Raw genomic sequence first — 13,309 nt, forward strand, 5'->3', positions numbered from 1 at the left:
TGAGCAGATGTCCACCTGCAGCCCAGGGAGAGAGGAGCCCACGCCGGAGCAGGGGGATGCCCTCCAAGATGGCTGTGACGCCATGGGAAAGCCCACACTGGAGCAGTCTGTGCCCAAAGGACTGTGGGCCCACAGGAAGGACCCATGCCAGGGAAGTTCTGTGGAGAACTGTGTCCCATGGGAGGGACTCCACACTGGAGCAGGGGAAGAGTGAGGAGTCCTCCCCCTGAGGAGGAAGGAGCAGCAGAGACAAGGTGTGATGAACTGACCCCAACCCCCATTCCCCGTCCCCCTGTGCTGCTGGGAGGGGAGGAGGTAGAAAGAACCAGGACTGAAGTCAAGCTGGGAAGGAGGGAGGGGTGGGGGAAGGTGTTTTAAGATTTGGTTTTACCTCTTATTATCCTTGTTTTGGTTTGATTTTTAGTAAATTAAGTTGATTTTGTGTCTTCCCCAAGTTGAGCCTGTCTTTTGCCCATGACCATAGGTGGTGAGTGATCCCTCCCTCAAGTGTTTATATTTTCTCATCATCATCCCACCGGGACCATGGCAGGGAGCGAGCAAGCGGGTTTGTGGTGCTTTGTTGCCAGCTGGGTTTAAACCACAACAAACGTAAGCCCAGGATAAAGATTACTATGGATGAAGAGAAAAAAAAAAACCAATAAATATCAAAACCTTCCTTGCTTGCACAAGTAGCCAGAAAAATGTTTAAAATAGGGATCAATATACAATGAATAATTTTGTTTCCTTTAAAACATCTTTGCAAAATATCAGACTTTGTAGGACTGTTATCACAAACTTATTTTACACATTTATTTCTAAAATCCTCCAAAACTTTATTAAGTTCTGTGTTAAAACAGTGAAGGTTGCCAGCATAAATTTATTCATGACTATGCCATTTTTTGTGATATAATTCTGTGCCTTAAATGATTCTACTGCTTGTTTGTTAATTTTCAGACTGTATGTGTAAACAATTGTCGCAACTTCTCACTGTTTTTTTTTGGTGACAAATGCTTGATCGCCGTGGTTGTTTTCATAGCTGTTACAGTTGAAGTTCAGCTTTCTTGAATACAGGTCACCCGACTGAAAGCATTAATCCAAACAAGGGGAAGAGCTGGAACCTTATTTCCATTTTTTGCTGGCAGCCCTATGAGGAGAGCTGAGGTAAAGGGACTTTTTCAGCCTGAGGAGGAGACATCTTTGGGGAGGCCTAATAGCAGCCTTCTAGTACCTATGGGGAGGTTATAAAAAAGGTGGAGCTAGATTCTTCACAGCTGTGCATAGCGGGAGGACAAGACACAACAATATGAACTGACTCAAGAGTTTCAGCCTGGATATAAGGAAAAGCTGTGAGGACAGCCAAGCATGGCAGTGGCTTGCTCAGAAAGGCTGTACAGCCTCCATCTTTGGGGATTTTCAAACACCTGGCTGGATTACACCTGTCTGACCTTTAGCTGAACTGGCTTTGAGCAGGGTGTCGGACTAGAGATCTTCCAAGGTCCCTTCAAACCTGAATTACCTTGTGATTCTATGACTATGACTTGGGGATGGAAACAGTAGCAATCTTAATTTGTTTCAGTTGTTTAAGTTTCTGACTGAGCTTGCACAGCAGGTATTTAAATGTACACTTGCAAATGAAAAACCCAAGTGTTAAGGTTGGCCTAAGCAAAACTCAAAAAGTAATATGCTTTGCCACTTGAAATCCTTAGCTCTGAACATCTCATCTTAAACCAAGGATATTGTAATTTTGAAATCTGGAATACATTTCTTGGCTTCCATGAAATCCCAAGCTGATAACAGAACTTGCACAGGATGCAATGTGCGAAGGTAAGTGCTCCTTTCTGTATATCTGAAGAATAGCTTTAGCAGACGAAAGGGATACTTGAGAACACCATTGTAGATAAGGTCTCTTAATGCTCTGATACAGCATATGTCCAAATGTGAACACACCCACTTCAGTGTATCCTTGGTCACAACTCTTCAAGTAAAACTGTTCCGGGCATTTCATTGAGACCTAATAGGTAGATATATAATATGGTTCAGTAGCAGAATAAAAGATTTGTTGACTTGCTAATCAATTTGGGATAGAAGAACTCATGTCATATCTATAGTCCTCTCTCCAAAGGAAACACTTTAATATGGAGAAAGTCCTGTTCATCTCTCATCAGTTTGTATTTTGCATTTTGGTTTTCATTTTAAGCAGGTACTAAAGAAACCTACTAATGACTTTTGTTTTGAGGTTAGCAACAAAAATGTAGAACATATAGGAAGAAAAAAAAGATGTATTTAAGTATTTTTCAGCCATAATGACCCATAAGTATGAATTAAATTTTCTGTGAATATAGTTGTCAAGATGGGGAAAAGCATAGGCTTAACTCCGCATCTCAAAAATCCTGATTTCAGCTAAATTCAGAAAAAGACAAGACAGAACCCACTAGGTGAGAGAGAGGAAAAAGTCATTCAGAACATGAATATCTAATAATTAGAGAGATGTGAGATGGTGTCTAGCAGCCAGGTACCTTTGCATTTGTACCACATTGAGAATGCTTCACTGTGACCAACCCCCCCCCAGTGGAGGAAGACTCAGAGAAGGGCAAAAATAATGACCTCAGGGTAGAATGTAAATAATGACCACCAATTATTGTAAAGAAAGCTGCACTTTTAGTGGGACTGGAGAGTAACCTTTGTTTTAGATACATGGCTATACTAGTAGAGTCATCAGGTTGTATAAACAGCTTTCCCTGAGATAATTAGTGGAAAGTAATGTTTTTGTGAGCTAGCCAGAGCAGCATGGGGGGAGAAAGGGTATATGAGGCTCAACCTAACATTAAGTTTAAAAACTGGACAGCTAATAAAATTAACTTTGAAGGGAGCAATGGGCTTGACCTGGCTTCAATCCTTGTATTCCTTCCTGGTAACTGGGCACGCCCGGCATCATGATGGTGACCATATAGAGACTGGTAATGGTAATCATTTTTGCATGGTGATTCAGCTGTGTACTGCAATAGCTGCTGTATTGTTCTTGTGTTGTGATTTCAGTATACTGCTGTACCACTCTACTAAATCAAAATCGTATGCAATGACAATTATATCAAATAAGTAAATCTGATATTAAACTTTAAACCCTCCTTATGTGGAATATCTAAAAGAACCTAGTCAGAGGGTATTGGACTCTGACATTCACCCACTCCTTTTTGTATAATACTGGAATGAAAAAAAAAAAATCAGCCTTACAGTACTTCATGGGATCACAATAAGAACGAAATTTGGAAGAAATGGGCAAAATCTTAGTTATACTAGTGTTAGGAGTTCTTTCATGGTCTGTGAGCATCACATTACGCAGAACACAGTAAAGGCAACAAAGACAATGTGGTGAGCTATTTCATTCTTGCATTGGGGAAGGAAGAGATTATGATGGGTCTGTAATTTAAGAGTTAAACTGGTGTTTTATACCTGCAAGGCAGAGATGTTTACATTCTTTGACACAGGTAATTGAAATCAACTTACAGATTGTTTGAGGGGGTTTGTGGTGTTTTTTGGGGTTTGGTTTTGGTTTGGGTTTTTTTTTTTAAATAGTAACATGGAAAGAAGTCTTCAGAGAAAGTACTAACAAGACTATTTTTTCAGAACAAAAATTTATTGACATCAGTTTTATAAAAATTCATAACCAGAAGTTAAATATACATATATTTCACTTGAATCTCTCCTATCTGTCACCTCTTAATGGGTTAAATGCATTGTTTGGTGTGTCACTACTTTAAAAATAATTTTAAACTGTCTTCGGTGAGCTATCTTTCACAAAGTATGACAAATTCAGTTACTGGTAAAAGACTGAAAGACACTGAAATTGCCTTTTTCTGTTTAGAAGTAATGCATGAAAAATTGCTTCTTCTAGCTTATGAATATTAAAATTGTTCTTATTTTAATCTGATAGATGAAAAAATAGCTTCTTGTTATTAGTCATGATATTAATGTTCTTATTTTTAATCTTCCTGAGGTAGTGTGTCCTTTATCTTTCCACAAGGATGGACAATAGTTCTCTCATTTCACAATACTTCTTTTTATATTTTTCTCTAGTAATGAAAACTTAGGTATATGCCTTCCTTTCCTGTCACAAGTTTAAAAAAAGGATTTCTCCCCCCATCTTCCTGTGCAAGGTGTGTAATGCAAATTATTAATATGAACACTCTCTTTTAGACATAAACTGTAAACTTAATTATAACAAAAAACCCAAAAAGAATAATCAGCATTATTTGTTCATCTCAATAGTCCTATGCTAAATCATTGTTAATGATGCAGCAATACCCTGTGAGGAGGTAGAAGCAGCAGCATATTTATATTGAAGATTGCATAAGGAAAAATTATTGCATAAATGAGAAGGGAAGAGCAGCTAGGTCTCCAAGTTACTGCAAAATTAGTTTTGAAGTGCCTTAATTAAAATTGTAAATAAATAGCTATTTCCTCTATGATTACTGTAAAGATTAGCTAACAATATACACTTGTAAACTGTACGTGGATGCTCTTTCCAAAGAAAAAGTTTCTTCTGATACTTTGGGAGCAGAGCTGCATAATTTAAACTGTTCAGGCTGGACTGTCAGACTTCTGTATCCTCTCCTCCACTGTTCAGTGCCTTCTGGCTCCTCTGTATTTCCAGTTAAGTGGACTTCTGGTGTGGCATTCCTGCTATCTTGTCCTCTTTTCCCCTGTAAGCTTAAATACAACATTCAGCACTGCTATGGTAGCAAGTGAACATCTTTCCCACTAGATCAGTATGACCATTCCAGTTGTATCTAATGCCCAAAGAAATTTTGGCTGAAATGACTTATCATTCTTTCTCAAATCCTATTAAAATTCCACAAGATACTGCTTTTACTTTGCTTGCTTTGTTAAGCTGCATTTACCTTGGCTCAGTCTTGTGATGAAGAGACGTTTTCCTACTTCTGTCTTTTTTTAAAACCCAAATAAGATATCTTTCTTTCAGTTCACTAAAGGAGGTGTTGGCTTCATTTTTTGCACCTCTTTGTTTACTCTAGAGGAGAATGGATATCTTGTAGAGCTAGTCTTTTATATCTCCTAGCAGCAGTGCTTTGTGTGTACTAAGGAGGAAAGCCATGAAAGAGAGGCATCACCATGTCAGTCAAGATCTGTGTAGCAGGAAACAAAAGCAATAAGCACTACAGTACTTTCATCCCATGTTTACCTCCTGCTATTTCACATGCTGGGGATGCTGACAGTTACAGGGAGATACAGTAATGGATGTTGTTCGGTACAGTTTGACTGGCTTGGAGCAAGCAGGTGGAATACTAACTTCAGTTCAGCACAGGAAACTTCAGTGGTTTTGGGCTCAGTAAGTGGTGAAGATAAACATAGTTTCCAGATTTCAAACCAAACATTGCACACAGCCCTCCAAAACACAGGGTCTAACAGAACTCCAATCAATTGCAGGGCACTGCTGTCTTGGGCTGAGGAAGCTTTCTCAGAGGAGCCAAAAGTCCTTAAGGTTGCCTTACTTTTTCATCATTATTATATTTTTCATTATCACTTTTATCATTAATACTGGTTTTAGCACCCATATCCTATTGTTCTGTAACAGAAATGTTGCTACTTTTATCACCTTGGCTATATGCCGATAGAAGAAATGATTGTGTGTCCCTATTTTTCATGCTTGCCCTCATTCTGTTTACTGACATAAGTAATTATGCGTAAGACACAGTAAAGCTGTGATGTCTAAGGGAAGAAGCAAGGTCTCCTAGGGGCAGTAAACTGTTTGTTAACTACTTGCCATAATGTGGAAAAAAACAGAAAAGTTTGTACATAAATGAAGCCCTTCTTCAAAAAAACCTAAATATCTGATGAGCTTCAGCTAAAAAATGAAGGGCTTATATGATCAACACACATACATTAAAGTATCTAATAACCTACCCGGTGTTCCACTGAGTATGCTTCTGGTTCCCTAAACATTTTACATGTGCCAAGGACTGAATATCCTAAGTCCAACAAATGTGTCTGTTCTTTAAGGATTTTGTTCATACCATAATACTCCTATTGCTTTATCATCTAGAAAGAGTTTTGTCATTGGATCTATCCTTTTTTTTTTTTTTTTTTTTAATTAGAAAACTCTTATTTGTAAGATCTAGTAAACCCTATTTTATTTAGCGGTTCAGTTACTGACTGTAGAATTTCATTGACTGAGATTGATCATGGTTTACACAACTTGCAGACAGATGATAATTTAGTAATATGTAAAATTACAGAATTAAATTTCCCTGTTTCTCCTCCAAATATACTTCCATTTGAATCACAGTCTTTTGGGGAATTGAGGGTACTGTATTCCCACTCTGCCTTTTATTACTTGATATCAATATAATTCCAAACAATTCTTCAAGAATCTTTTTTTTCCTGACACACAGACATATAGTAGAAAGGAAGAAAATAGAACAATTTTCCTTTTTTTTATTCTAAGCTTCAGTAATTCTGAAATATTTTTCCAATTGTTAATTTATGCAAGTGAACTGCATGGTTGAAATTCAACAACTCTAGTGTTCAGATAATGCTGTATTACCAGTTATCTCTTGTCTTGTTGTTCAAGGCAATCTTTTTTTTTTAAATATAACTCTTAGATTTCTATTAGTGCTTGTATTATTATTTGTACCTGAGAACCAGTTAGCTTGTAGGATGAGCACAACTTTATAATAATCCTTTTCACATTGCCAGAACAACTGTGAAATCATTCATTTAATTAAAAACATTTCATTTCATCAGAATAAAAAGTCTTCGTAGTATTCAAAGTCAGGACTTCACAGAGTTCACCTGCAATTTACCTAAAGTATGGCTCTCCCTTTCTCTAGCTATTGACTAACAAAGTATATTTGCATCAACATACTCTATCACCAGACAGTGAATAGGGAGGATGATACCAATGTTGTGATTGGTGGTGGTCACCAAAGGTTTCCTAACAACAAAAGTAAACTTGAAAAGTAGTGAAATATTTTAAAATTTCAGCTACACCTAAAACGTTAATTTAGAGTGCCCATAGTATAGGAGGAAGCTAAAAGCAGAAAATTATCTATATGCTTTTTTTTTATATTTTCCCTTCTAATTCAAAATGGTATCAGGTATTATTGATTTTAAATGCTGTAATACGATTTATCATTCTTTCCAGTTAGATTGCATCAATTGAGGAGACTTCTAAGAGTCAATATAGTAATTCTTCTGTCTCTTTCAAATACACAGTGTTAGGCATATCATAGGTGACTAGATAATTGCAAAAATAATGCTATTCATGCATTTCATTTTCCTTTATAATTTTAAATAATGTATTGAGCTGCTTCTTAGAGGTTTCCTTTTTTAGTGCTCCCAATACCAACATTTTATTTCTTTGTGCTAGCATTTTATCCTCTACCTCCTCAGTAACAATGACTACATCCAGAATAGTTATTTTAGTGATTTGTAACTATTAAGCAATAATTATCTGTCTGGGCACAAATAATACACTTTGCCTTGTTCCTTAAAGTTTGACAAACCATGTAGTTCAAAGATCTATCAAATCCCTTTTCTCCTCTCAAGTGAGATGCTGGTAATTTTCAGTGTGAGAAAGGTCCCTCTATCAGGAAATTTTTGTCAGTAGTAGTCACAGGAATGGCTTTGGCATTGCATATAAAATAATTACAGCAAAGTATTTGATGGATAATTGCATGACAAAATATAGTTTGTTTTCCTTTTGGCTGTTTGAAAGATATTGTTAAATCAGTGCATAAAAAAGAAGCCCAACCTAATATGCCATTGGCTGCATTTGGGAAGAACAGAAACCTCAAAACACCTTTCTTTCCTTACTGGTGTTCAGAAGAACACGTTGGCAGGAGGGTGTGGACATATAATGTCATATCATGCAAAGAAGCCTGAGCATTCTGAATCACAGAAAAGACCTAGAGAGTGATTTACCTTTATTTAGCCTGTTTAAGTGCATTCAAACCAAAATAGACTTTTCATTCCCTTCAGGTATTTGGTAACTAGGACAGGAGAACAACCTCAGCACCCTCCACTGGCAAATTCAGATCCTGAACAGACCTGAGAAGAAAATATAAAATGCAGCAAAGTCTAAGATGAATCTGAGGCTGAAGCATTTATATCAATAAAAAATTCTTTTGCTAATATACTACCCAATCTGCTTTAAGAATCACAAACAAACAATTTTTTCTACTACAAAATACTATACAACATTTCACTTGGATTTCATGTGCTGCTTAGTGTGATTTCATTGATTTTAGTGAAGTTGCTCTTGTCTTCCAGTAGGATAAATCAGACCCCATTTCAATTTATTGTTTCTGAAACTGCTAAAAATCCAAGATCTGTGGAGAATGAAGCAAGTTTGTTGTAATTTGAGAAGAGAGAAAGACTAAAAAGTGAAAACATGTGAAAACATATCTGAGTGCAACAAAGCACGCACTACAGAGCTGTTGCAGGAAAGAAACACAACGTTTTCATCCAAAATAGACATGATGTGGGGATGTCCATTCTGTTATGTAGAGTTCTTTCCAAATAAATGGGAACATGCAATTGTATGTCCTAGCTTGCTGAAGGGTAAATTTTGTTACCAGGCTTAACTGTCATCTCAGTATTTACATGTGCTTAGTATAGTTTGAACTTTTCTATAAGGAAACAAAGATGATGGAGGGTGTTGTGGTTTAACCCCAGCCAGCAATTAAGCACCACTCAGCTGCTCACTCACCCCCCCCCAGTGGGATGGGGGAGAAAATCGGGAAAAGAAGTAAACTCGTGGGTTGAAGTAAGAACAGTTTAATAGAACAGAAAAGAAGAAACTACTAATGATAATGATAACACTAATAAAATGACAACAGTAATATTAAAAGGATTGGAATGTACAGATGGTGCACAGTGCAATTGCTCACCACCTGACGATAGACAGCCAGTTAGTCCCCAGGCGGCAATCCCCCACTCACCCCAGTTTACATACTGGGCATGATGTCACATGGTATGGAATACCCCATTGGCCAGTTTGGGTCAGCTGCCCTGGCTGTGTCCTGTGCCAACTTCTTGTGCCCCTCCAGCTTTCTCGCTGGCTGGGCGTGAGAAGCTGAAAAATCCTTGACTTTAGTCTAAACATTACTTAGCAACAACTGAAAACATCAGTGTTATCAACATTCTTCTCATACCGAACTCAAAACATAGCACTGTACCAGCTACTAGGAAGACAGTTAACTCTATCCCAGCTGAAACCAGGACAGAGGGCTGGACTGAAACAGAACTTATGCTGAACTTTGGGGGTGGGAGTGGCATTCACAACCCACAGCTGAAAGCCCTGGTTCCTCTGACACAGCATGGGGAGAGTTGGTATCTCAGGAAGACGATTCATAGAAACCATCAAGCTGGATGGGCTTTCTCATTTTTACCCATCCAAACATAAACAAATTAGGCGGCAATTTCCAGGCTTCTAGGAGGTGCTTTTAGATTTATGTATTGGATACTGTGGACAGATATTTATTCATTTGATCTAATTATTTATGTTATAATGGCATCAAGCCCAGGGTAAGAGGATCCTGCAGAATTAGACCCCACTCTTTGTCTGACAGAAAGAGCCTACTCTCTGCTGACACTGCTGTCTGGAATAAATCCTCATATTGCTTAGCATTGTTAAAATAGAATCAGATCTTGATATGCCCAGAAACAGATACTTTGTCTTCCAGAAAATATGTTGGAGGAAGCTGACATGCACAAGAGAATTTAGGGGCCCAAGTTGTGGAGGCAGGTAAGCACAGGTTTTATGGATCTAAATTTTGTACTTGGGCCTTTTATATAATTTGTAGGTCTAACACTTAACGACCATCAAGCATCCACTGGAATTCACAACACGCGAATGGAGGTTTTGTGAGAAAACATAAGCATTTTAAGCACCAAAGTTGCTTGTGCCTCGCCAACCCAGTCACAAATGAACTTTTTTTCAAAGAAAACATGTACAAGTTCCATACGTTTCTACTATGAGCACAAACTAAGCACATGTTTTCTCCCATTTATAAGACATACATACTGGGGCTGATCTCTAGGCAGGTCAAGCAAATCCTGACCATTTCTGAGCCTAAGGTTTAAAACACCAAATGAAAAAGTACTGGGAGAAATAACCACATACCAGGAAACTAGTTCACTTTGTTTTCCTTTTTTAATGCAATAGAAGTAAATGACAACATGAAAAAGCTGAGAGACCTCTGCACTATTCCACTGCAATAGCAGCCACTTGGTTTCCACACTCTTGCAGATTATTAGCAAATGCCAGAGTTGCTAAGAATTGCTCCTCTGCTGCACAAAGTAACTATTGTGGTTTGTCTCTTATCTCTGAAAAAACATGCAAACAAGGCCTTGCAAGCAGGAAAAAATGGGCCTTCTTCAGTTTGTTACATTCATACTGTCAGACTCCAGTTAAAAAATCAGTATGGCTAGGACAAAAAAAAAATTTAATCAGCTTACTGGAAGCCTCAGTCACAATAGTGGCAACATGCTCTCTGTTAGCATTCCTTTGTTTTATAAAATCTGAAAGAATTTTTTTTTCTCCATAATATTCTTTAATGCTAATACCTGAATTGGAGCAGTATGTGGCTGTAAGCCATATCACATTTTTTTGCTGAGCAGAAGCATCGTGTGACATTCTGAGGCAAACACTTTTATCCTGGAACCCCAGAAGAACTCAGTGGGATCCACTGGCTTACATCGCACAAGATGCCAGATTGTCTCTGAATTTGGCAGCAGCTTTTGTCACAGTCTCAGGCAAGATGCTACGTAAGTCTCAGGCAAGATGCGGGTAAGGTGCCACGCATCAGCAGGATCTCTCCCATTGCTTCTGCTTTCCCTTCTTAACATACAATGAATAAAGCAATGAGGGAGCAAAAAAATATATGGCAGTGCTTCCAGGGAAGCAAAGATCTCATGAACACTTACATCTTGGTGAGCATATTTATGGTTGGACTTGACAATCTTAAAGGTCTTTTCCAACCTAAATGATTCTATGATTCTATATTCTTCAATGGGAGACTACAGACCTCTGCGTAAGTAGTACCACAACCGTGTACTGGTTCTGCTAAATTTGGGTTTCTAATCTAGGTATAGCACAGTTGCTGCAGGACTTGTCAGGCACATAGAAGACCCCTGGGATGAGGCCCACCTTCACAGAAGGACCTGAGACTCAGTCACCAGCTGGGGAGTCAACAAAATTCTTCCTGTTTGGATGCAAAAGTCCTGGGATCTTCTCGCAGAGGACAGAATGCTGACAGGATGTCGACCTGAATGAGGATCACCTGAAAAAGTTGAGGGAAGAGATGTGAGTCCTCAGTAGACTACCACAGCATAAGCTGGGTAGGGATATAGATCCTCCTGCATTTCAAAGGAAGGTGGCACTGTGCAACATTTTAAAATTTAGCTGTGTAGCAGAGTGGTTGTAGGGTTGTCTTGAGCAATAATACTGCAACTTTGAGTCTATTGATGGATTTGGGGCTCAAAGTCCAGCAATGCAGCCTTCCAGCTGCAAACAGAGCGAAATTCTGGATCTTCTTGCCTCATAGAGGCTAAGACTAGTGTTTGAAGTAGATGAGACATGAAAAAAGACATGAGGGTGGTGACAGTGTTTTCTGGACTGCTGCAGCATGTCAGGGCCCCGAGGGCACCAACAGGCTGTGCAAACCCTTCCCTCTGCCCCCACAGGCTGCCTGTGCTCAGGGCCATCCCTGCTGCAGCACAGCTGTGTAACCTTGGGTCAGACTGCTGTGAAATCAGCTAAGTGATGAGAAACAGCTGTGAGAAGCCCCTTTAGGGCCCTCTCTCGGCCTGGGAACAGCACTTAAGCTCAGACCCTTGCATGAGCTCTGTTGCTTTGCCCTTTGCTGATCCTGGCCTTTCCAGCTTGGCTTCCTGGCTTGACCTTGGACTTTCCTCATCACAGCAAGCTTGCCTGGTGATCTATGGATCACTGCCTGACCCTGCTTATTATTGCTGGTTCCTCCCTTCTTGTTTGGGAACTATGTGACTGAAGTGCTCACTGGTGATGCTGCAGCCTGGCATTCATCCTTTGTTACTGGCTTGCCATCCCCCAGAGTGCAGCTGGCTCCTGCTGCTCCCTGGCACACTGCTTTAAGAGCTGGTGTGGGGGCTTGACCCTTGAAGGTGTCAGGGCCAGAGCTGCAGATGACACTTATCCAATGAATCACTTGATTGAGCTTTTCATGGAAAAAAGATGACAGTGTTTCAAAAACTAAACATTAATGCTTGTTAACAGGCTTTCCTATTGTTCTAACAGTTTTGAACTTTTCCATGTTGAACGTGTAGATTAGAAATAAATGGAGTTTTTAACAGGGGATTTCATTAATACCTTGTACAATGGCATTAGTATCTTCATATATCTGCTGGGAATACCACATTTTAGTATGCTGTTTGCCTTTTGTACAACTGTCTCCACATCAATGACTTGGGGGTACCCTATGTTCAACTAGTATTCCTCTGCCTTTCTACCATCATGCAAAGTCCTCAACCACTATTTGGTTTCTAAGCACCATACATATATTGTATGCTGTTAAAATTCATACTGTTTCTGTTACTCCAGTCACTGTACTGTCCATGTCTTTTCTATACAAACCTTTAATCAAGAGTTCTGCTGGATTTGGCTTTTCAGGAAAGCTCAATGAAGGGATTACTACTTTCTTGACCCAGAGTGCACTGTGTCATAAGTGAAACATTAAAAGCTCTTCATTGCTATCAAAGCTGAGGTAGCCTTGCACAAAAGCAGAACTTGGACCTTTCAGGATAGGGAACTTTAAAGTCAAAACAAAATGTAGGTTAGCTGCCTCCATAGCTAGGCTATACTTTATGGGTGTTTCTAGGATTACAGTTTTAGACTTTACTAAAACACACTTTGTTAAAATGTTTTGGGGTTTTTAGGTCTTAAAGAAAGAAATCTCATTTTTCTTGTGTGAGGTTATATGAGGTAATCAGCTGTAGCTAGGTCAGCAAGAGTGCTGTCAGCCTAAGTCACGACAGTCTGGGTAGACTTGTCTTAGCATTTTCTCTGCTCTCTGGACAGTTTTGCTGAAGGAACTGAAAGCTGGAATACTTTCTCTCTGTCTTTAAATTCATGTGGCACCCTTCTGTACTTTTAGATTCATTGAAGTTTACTACAATCACTGAAATGAATTTCAATGAAGTATACACAAAGGGTCTTCCCTGCAACTGAGCTTTTTACATTACTCTAGAAACTTCACAAGAGAGTTTGCCTGAAAGACTGATGCATGTACAATTGAAATTGCTTAAGAACAGC

The sequence above is a fragment of the Haliaeetus leucocephalus genome, unplaced genomic scaffold (genome assembly GCF_000737465.1).
Source record: "Haliaeetus leucocephalus isolate CR32 unplaced genomic scaffold, Haliaeetus_leucocephalus-4.0 Scaffold140, whole genome shotgun sequence".
Classification (NCBI taxonomy): Eukaryota; Metazoa; Chordata; class Aves; order Accipitriformes; family Accipitridae; genus Haliaeetus; species Haliaeetus leucocephalus.